Source organism: Erigeron canadensis, chromosome 4 (genome assembly GCF_010389155.1).
Source record: "Erigeron canadensis isolate Cc75 chromosome 4, C_canadensis_v1, whole genome shotgun sequence".
Taxonomy (NCBI): Eukaryota; Viridiplantae; Streptophyta; class Magnoliopsida; order Asterales; family Asteraceae; genus Erigeron; species Erigeron canadensis.
In genome coordinates, this window is record NC_057764.1 from 17,177,773 (window position 1) to 17,187,023 (window position 9,251).

A 9,251-nucleotide genomic window follows, 5' to 3' on the forward strand; every position below is an offset into this window, starting at 1 on the left:
CGGAATAAATGGATCTCTATTTGATTTGGGCTTTATGATCGTTTAGTCGTTAGAAAAATTGTACGTGGACTCGAAAACAGGAGGAATACTAGTTGTTTTGTAGAAATGCCAAATTTAGTAAAATACTTAAAAGTTAAATCAATTAAAGACTTAATAAGTAAAAATAGACATGTTTATATTCGTCAGAAAGCTATTAAAAAGTTACGTTTAAATATGACGACAAAATAGATTAACGGGTCACGAGTCTTCTAGAATGGTCGGGTCAAATGAGTTTTAGTAGGGTCAAAGATAGTCAAACTCAGCCAAGGGGGGAGCATGAACCAACAAAACCCTAAAATTCCCAACCCTAGCCTCCCATTTCCTCATTTTCACTTCACACACCTACACCTCTCTTCTCCATCTCCTTTCTAGCCGCCCCCTCCCTCTTTTCCTCTATCGAAACCGACGGCCACCACCATCAAACCACCACAACCGCCACTAAATCTGTATCATTTCTTACTTTTCTTTTAGATCTTGGTAAGTTATGATTGTTTAACATCAAAAATCAAATTTTTCTTGTATATATATATTTTCGGATTATATGCAAATATATACATATGAATCCGAAAATCCTTTCTTAGATTTGTGTAAATCGGCTATGTTTTAGTATATATACCTAGAAATCCAAATTTCTTGACAAAATACATATGATTTGCGGTTATATATGTGTATAATCCGAAATCCCTTCAAATATATATATATGTATGTTTTCAGTTGTTTAGTGATTTTTGCTTATAAACATACCCGAAATCCCATTAAATCCGAAAAGTTATTCACTTATTTATATAGATTCGAGTATATATATTTGTATATCTTGGTACATCCGAAAAGTTTTATCTGAAAACTTTAAGATCCGGGAAGTTAGACCCGAAATCCATGAAATCCGTGAACCTTGGTCCGGAAACTTTTAGATCCGAGATTCTTTGATCCGAAAACTTCATCTTGTGTGGATTTGGGGCTTGTTCTTTGTATTTTCAGGTCACATAGGTGTATATAAATCGAAATCTTATTAAAAACAGTGGATATATATATATATATATATTTGTTGACTTTCGGTTAGATCTAGTTTAGTTTTGGATGGAAAAGTGATTTGGATTGTGTATCATGTTGGATCTAGACTTGTTCTTGGTTTATGGTTCGGTCAAAGTTGGTCAATGTCGGTCAACGCCGGTCAACGGCAGATTCAAATGATATTTTGGTCAAAATTGGTTTTTTTGGTCATATATGGGTTGTAGTTGGATTTTTGTGGTCAAAATAGATTAAGGTTTTGTCAAGTCAAAATTAGGTTTGTAAAGTCAAAAATCAGATTTCTTGGTCAAAGTTAAAATATAGTTTAATCAAAATAATATGGACATTGGGACTTATGTATATATATACGGATAAAATGGATAATTTTTGTATATATATATATAGAAGGACTAATTTAATAAGAACATATTTATACATATATACAAGAACTAATTTAAAATGGACCTAAACATATATATCATCGACTTAATAAGGACATTAAATATATATATATATATATATATACAAAGACTAATGGACTTTGTAAATGATGAATTATATATTTGTATGACAGTGACTTATCGGACTTAACATATTTTATAATGATTTTCCGTATAAATATATGACAAGATATAAACATTTCGAATGTGACATTATTAAAAAAAAGCATTTCACATGGATAATTTATAAGGACAATAAGACTATTAATAATAGTATGACATTTGACGAGACATAATGGCATTTCCTAAGACACTAGTATAAGACATGGACGTGTGCAATTAAATAAGTTCTTATGGAGTGGCTAGTGAACAATGTAGGACTGTTGGGCAGATAGTAAGCATGTTTCGAGTGTATCTGACTGTTCGTGTTCTTGTTCGTTGATCTAAGATATTTATATTTGTGCTGCTTTCAGGTGAGTTTCGTAGCCCTTCTTTTTACAAGTTTTGGGGTGGAAAGTATACTTATTTTCAAGCAGTTTTGTCGATTTCTGTTTTATGTTCAATATTGAGTCTGTGCGTATAAAGTTACTTGTGCCATTTGACGTGCTTTGATCTTGTTGTATGTGTGTGATTATGTGTTTGTTTGTTGTGCTTTGGACGTACTTATTGTATGTGTTGAGACTTGAGACTTTGGACTAAGGCAGGTACCATAAGGCCGGACTTTGAGACATTGAGGCATTTGGACTTATTATGGCGTAACTCTGCTTGTTATATATTGAACTATTACTTGTTTAAACTTAAAAGAATCGACAAAAGACTTATTTCTTTTATTAGACTTTTGACATAAAACATACGAACTCACCAACCTTTGTGTTGACACGTTTTAGTATACTTTTCAGGTGCTCAGAATAATCAGGGATAAGGATTGCTATGCTAGACTGGACTTCGGAGATTAGTGCTCCTTATTTATTGTCAGACTTTAAGGCTATATGCCTTAGATTATTTCTTTATGGACTTGGTTGTAATAAGCTATTTTTAGCACTTTTATGACTTTGAACTCATATTGTTGGGAATATATTGATTATATTCTATTTCATTTAGCAGTATCTATGTAATTCCATGTCGTGCTGTACTTTTCATGACACTTCATGTTTCCGCCAACAGTGGGGTGTTACAATAATCAAATATGTAATTACTACCCTAAATAAAAACATAATTATGTATGCGGCTAAGTTTATAATTTAAAAGTTTTTATTCATTGTATAATCCTTAAATAATAGATTTAACTAAATATTTTATTTAATTAATATCACAAAATTCCAAAAATGGGGAAAAACGACATATAAACAAAGAACCTAATTTGACACTAAAAGATTTAAGGCACATTAGCTCTAAATTAACTATAGATACATATATATTAGATATAATATAAAGAGATTAAATAAATTTAAATATTATAAAGAGATAAGTATGAAATTTACTTTAACAATCTTTTATTATATTAAAACATAGTTGTTCTAATAATTTATTGACCAATCATAACTTTCGATTTCTTCCAATTCTTAATGTTGACTTTTCTTGACTCTTATTATATAAATAAATATATTTATAAGATTAATAGATAGTTATTAAGTTATTAAAAAACTATTAAAAAGTTAAAAGCAATAAATGTCGACTACTATTCTTTGTCCATATCCATATGTATAATTGAATTAGATAATTGTAATACAAGAATTACCACTCTACTTAAAGATAGATAAATATTAAGTTATTGAAAACTATTAAAAATTTATAGCTATCTTTTAATATACTTTAAAAAAAGTTGTTTTAATAATTTATTCACCAATAATAAGTTTACAAATTTCTTTAAGTTACTTTTGTTTTTCTTTTTGGCTTTAATTTATCACCAGGTTACACTTTTTAGTCACACTTTTTAGCCAATAATCTTAATATAATAAATTAAAAAAGATAGTTAATATTTATTCAATAACATAATAGCTAATACATATCCTAATAGTATGTTATATCTTATAAATACAAACTTAATTAATTAAAAATAAATAAAAATCAATGTAAATATATTATACTAAAACACAGTTGTTCTAATAACTTATTGACCAATCATAACTTTCGATTTCTTCCAACTCTTAATTTTGACTTTTCTTGACTTTTATTATATAAATAAATATATTTATATGATTAGTAGATAGTTATTAAGTTATTAAAAAACTATTAAAAAGTTAAAAGCAATAAATGTCGACTACTATACTTTGTCCATATCCATATGTATAATTGAATTAGATAATTGTAATACAAGAATTAGCACTCTACTTAAAGATAGATAAATATTAAGTTATTAAAAACTATTAAAAATTTATAGCTATCTTTTAGTATACTTAAAAGAGTTGTTTTAATAACTTATTAACCAATCATAAATTTACAAATTTCTGTAAGTTACTTTTGTTTTTCTTTTTGGCTTTAATTTATCACCAAATTACAATTTTTAGTCACACTTTTTAGCCAATAATCTTAATATAATAAATTATAAAAGATAGTTAATATTTATTCAATAACATAATAGCTAATGCATATCCTAATAGTATGTTATATCTTATAAATACAAACTTAATTAAATAAAAATAAATAAAAATCAATCTAAATATATTGAGATTTTGAAAATAATTATACAATTATCATTTATTTAAAGTGTTTTTTTAATAATTGTTATGACATACCGTGTAACACCCCGACTAAGGCGGAAACACGAAGTGCCACCAGACGACATGGTACAAAAGATTTAAATATAAATCATCAACATAAATTTTCAAACACCATTCAAATTCAAAAGATTACAAGTTTAAGTTGACGTTTGATAACTATTACATAATCCAAATCCATAATCAAAAGATAAATTGTTTGCATTACAAACCATCAAGCATACAACAAATAGAGCAATCACAAAGGCGTTCTTGCTACGAACTTACTGCTCTAAACCTGAAAAGCATGAAGAAAAAGTGTCAACTACGAGAGTTGAGTGAGTTCATAGGTTAAAACTAACAACATGTTTATATTCCAACCATATTCAAGGATAATAAGTCACAAAAACTTTCAAGTATTCCTTCATAATATTCATACCCAAACCGTATGTTCAGATCATAATCTCCAAACATATTAATATCAATTTCATTTAGCCGCAAGGGTATAATTTAAATAATTTTGATGAGTAAATGCTTGAGTCACTACTACTACCATTTCATGTCCCAACAATATATTATTTCATTTCATAGCACAGGTTGTCAATCAAGTGCTTTAATTACAATTAGGGTCGTGCCATGGAGACGACCATTTAAATTTAAGGTAGCTAGAGCACCGCTCTGGTCGGACTGGAAGTGAAGGTCGTCATGAAGGCAACCAACATTCCACCGTTACGCTCTGGGTGAGTGGACGACTCCTAGTTGCGCAACCCTCTAACTACAGGCCTCCCCTTTTGGAGTAAATAGTAGTGTACCGAAATATAACAGTTTGACAGAACTCAAGCTCATCATATAACATTTATCACATTGAACATACATCATAATTCCATTTCATAATCATATTATCAAGAATCATTTCTTATGTAGAAAGCAATTTTATTTATTTATCATGCTTTTCACCCCGAAAGTTAAACACATAAAATAGTTTGAAAGGGGGGCTATGACTCACTTGTTTGGAGTATGAAAAGGGGCTGATCCAATGTGAGATCTTCGGCTAGTGGTGCCGTTCCCCAAGCAAGCCTAAACCATGGTATTTAAGTATACACAACGTAAATGTGTATAGCATGAACTAGTAAGCTAGATCATGAGATGTATGCTAGTAGACTTGCCCATCTTTGATTGTTATTAGATTGTGGAGTTTAAGTATATTATAGTTCTCACATTATTTGGTTAGAATATACTTGCTGGTGAAGGTCATTTCTCATTACACGTTTTTGTTCGTTTATTGGAATTTCGGTAGTTTAGCTTTGACTTATATAAATTTCCATTGCATACTTTGCTTAGTAATAACATTTGACATTTGTGATCTTATAATATGAATATTGATTAATATTTCTGATTTATATTTATTTATTCAATTTAATATTATTTAATTAATTATTTATTCATTTTATTGATTTATTAATTAAATAATTCCTTATAATTACTTTTAAGTTCTTAAATTGCCTTTAAAATATATAGATAATTATTTTGTGATTATATACTGATTTTTATGCTTTTTAATTTAAAATATTATGATTTGTACATTTGTTTGTGCATTATTTATAATTAATTCAACAATAGTGATTAATTAGTGATTTTTACTTAATCATTTGCTTTTAATTTATATAACACTTGTTTCTTGGCTTTTAATTATTTTGCTACAGTAAGTTTAAATTACCTTCACCATTGGTTATGTAAATTTAATCAAGTTCATGATTTACATAATTTATTTATTAATTTATATATCTTTTATTTACCATTTAAATTCATTAAATCATAAAAATACTTAGAAATCACCATGTAATGCTTTGATAAAAAATCCCAGCCCTTTTAGGCAACTTTTATCAAGATAATTTCATATCAATTCAGCCTCTCTTGTGTATAACTCAATTTGAGGACTTTAAGATTAAAAATCGTTTATCAAAATAGTGATTTTAGCCTCATTTCTTAAGCTATTAAGGTACTTCAAAATGAATTTTCATTCTTATTTCATTATCCATAGTAAATCCATCATATTTTGGTGGTTCAAGTCATGATAGTGGTGGTGGTGTGATATGTGCAATTTTGTGCTTTCGGTTAGTGATTATTGACCCGAAAAGGTGATTTTTGAGTTTTTTAGTGCCATGAACCATACAAGTTGAGTTTCTATAATATTATATCACTTTTTCACAGTAACTTTGTGATATTTTGAAGATCATTTGAATATGATGCATGTGTGTGCTTAAGATGCATTTTTTTGCATGTTTTCGGTTTATGATTTCTAGCTCATTTTAACATGTTTTGATCCAAGCTTTATATCATTGTTATTTTATGAATTTTTCTAGAATATCATCATCAAGATTAACATATTTTTCACTTATGACAAGTCCATATCCATTTCATAATCCAACAACAAATCCAACTTTCTTAAATCTAACAATCATGAAATTATCTCAACATTTTAACAACAAATCTTTATCCATCTATAATCCATCAACATAAAAACATATTTTTATGAAAATTTCCAGAAAATATGTGCATAAAAATTATACAAAGCATATTCATCTCCCATGCAAAAAGTCACTTTAACAACTATCAACATATTACAACACTTTTTGATGCAAACTTTTATAGATTTAATATTCAACAATAAAAAGTCTACTTTTTAATAAAATTTCCAGAAAATATATCTTCAAAATATGTGAAAATATAACCAACTTTTAAAGGGAAAATCATTTTAAAAGCTATTTAATCTATAACTACACTTTTGGGTCTTAAACTAGTTAAATCCTTGGATCTTTCTTCATAGATTCAACATGCATGAGCATGGAAAGAAAGATCCTATCAACTTTGCCCTCATCAAGTGTATATTCAAAAGAAACATGATAAAAACATGAACTTTTGATAAAACCTTTTAACATAAACAAGAACAAGATGAAATCTAGTAAAAAGGATGAAGATTATACCCTGTTAAACTTGGTTTGGATGTTGAAAATATGGCAGCTTTTTTGTGGCCTATAGAGTCTCAAATAACTCTTCCTTTGCTTGAAAAACACCCGAAAATACAAGAATTCCATTTTCCTTCTTGTTCATCAATCGGAAATCAAGACAAACCGGGCACTACGGTGAGACATGATAACACCCGATCCCATTCCGACATCCATTGATCAAGAATTTTGATTTTTGGCAAGTCGTGCTACTGGTTCGAATCCAGTTCGCAGAGTTCATTGGTGTTATCTATTTTTTTTATTAATGAGCTTAATATAACCCTTGCTTAATCTAATCCAACCAATAGGTTTGGATTGCTAATTTAGGGACATTATCTACTAGCTTCAAGTATAACTATGGCTTGCGAGATCATAAACAACCTAACTAGCACGTATGTAATATTTAAAAAGTAGGATTGTTACATACCAAACATGTTAAAATCACATCTTTATAAGAAACACATAAACTATTGTCATATTCTTATTGAATAAATATGTATTATCTAAGAATAAAAAATTATTTCTAATGGTGCATAATAAAAAAATTAATACACCATGTGTAATAATAAAATAGACAAAATGATAGTAATCTATTTTTTAATTTTAGAATATCGCTAAGTATGTCACGGTCTATAACATCGATGAGCATATAATGATTTTTGTAATATTCAAATATCGTTAAACATGTCACAGTAAACAAATTCAAAAGACATATTTTCAAAATTGAAAATATCGTAAGCTCCATGTCTAGTGTTGAACATGGGTCTAAAATCTAGTTAATAATCTACATGACATGCAAAAAATACAAAATATTTGAAAATCACAACGGAGTAAAGGTCTTATATGTTACATAAATAAAAAAATTTTTATATTCACTTTAAATAATAATAATAATAATAATAATAATAAATAATAATAATAATAATAATAATAATAATAATAATAATAATGTCACATAAGATTTTTTATATCATCTCTTAATATATATATATATATATATATAGGATAGAGATCCTGGAAGAAAATGTCTTAAGGAGAGAAATGAGAGAATGTCCTATGAACCAATCAGAACGTGACATGTGTCAAAATGAAAAAAATGTGCGGTGGCATTTTGGTAAATAAATCAAAATTTTCTGAAATGATCAGTCTGGGTTTCGATCAGCTTGGGTCTGGGTCAGCTTGGGTTCCGATCAGCTTGGTCAGCCTGGGTTCTGATCAGCTTGGGTCTGGGTCAGCTTGGTTGGTCAGCATAATCAGTTTGGTCAGCTTGGGTCTAGGTCAGGTTGGGTCAGGTTGGGGTCTGTTCAGGTTGGGTCAGATTGACACAATTTACACATAATCTACACAAATGTAGATTATGGGTTTTGGGTCAGCTTGGGTTCTGGGTTGGGTCAGCTTGGGTTGGTTTTGGGTCAGCTTGGGTTCTGATTAGCTTGGTTGGTCAGCATGATCAGTTTGGTCAGATTAGGGTCAGGGTCTGATTGGGTCAGCTAAGTTAGCTTGGGTGGGTCAGGTTGACACAAGCTACACAAATGTAGATTAATCTACACAAATGTAATGGGTTTTGGGTCAGGTTGGGTCAACTTGGGGTCTAGTTCAGGTTGGGTCAGATTGGGTCAGCTTGGTTAGCTTGGGTTGAGTCAGCTTGACACAATATACACAAATGTAGATTAATATACACAAATGTAGATAATGGGTTTTGGATCAGCTTGGGGTTGGGTTGGGTCAGCTTGGGGTCTGGGTCAGGTTGGGTCAGCTTGGTTAGCTTGGGTTGGGTCAACTTGACACAAAACTACACATAATCTACACAAATGTAGATCCCAAGCTGACCCAAATTTCAGGCTGACCAAGCTGACCCATAACCCAGGCTGACCAATCTGACCCAACCAAGCTGACCAAGCTGATCAGAACCCAAGCTGATCAGAACCCAAACTGACCTAGAACCCAAACTGACCAACCAAGCTGACCAAGCTTATCCAACCAAGCTGACAAACCAAGCTGATCATAACCCAAGCTGACCCAGACCCAGGCTAATCCAGAACCAGGATGACAAAAGTTTGATT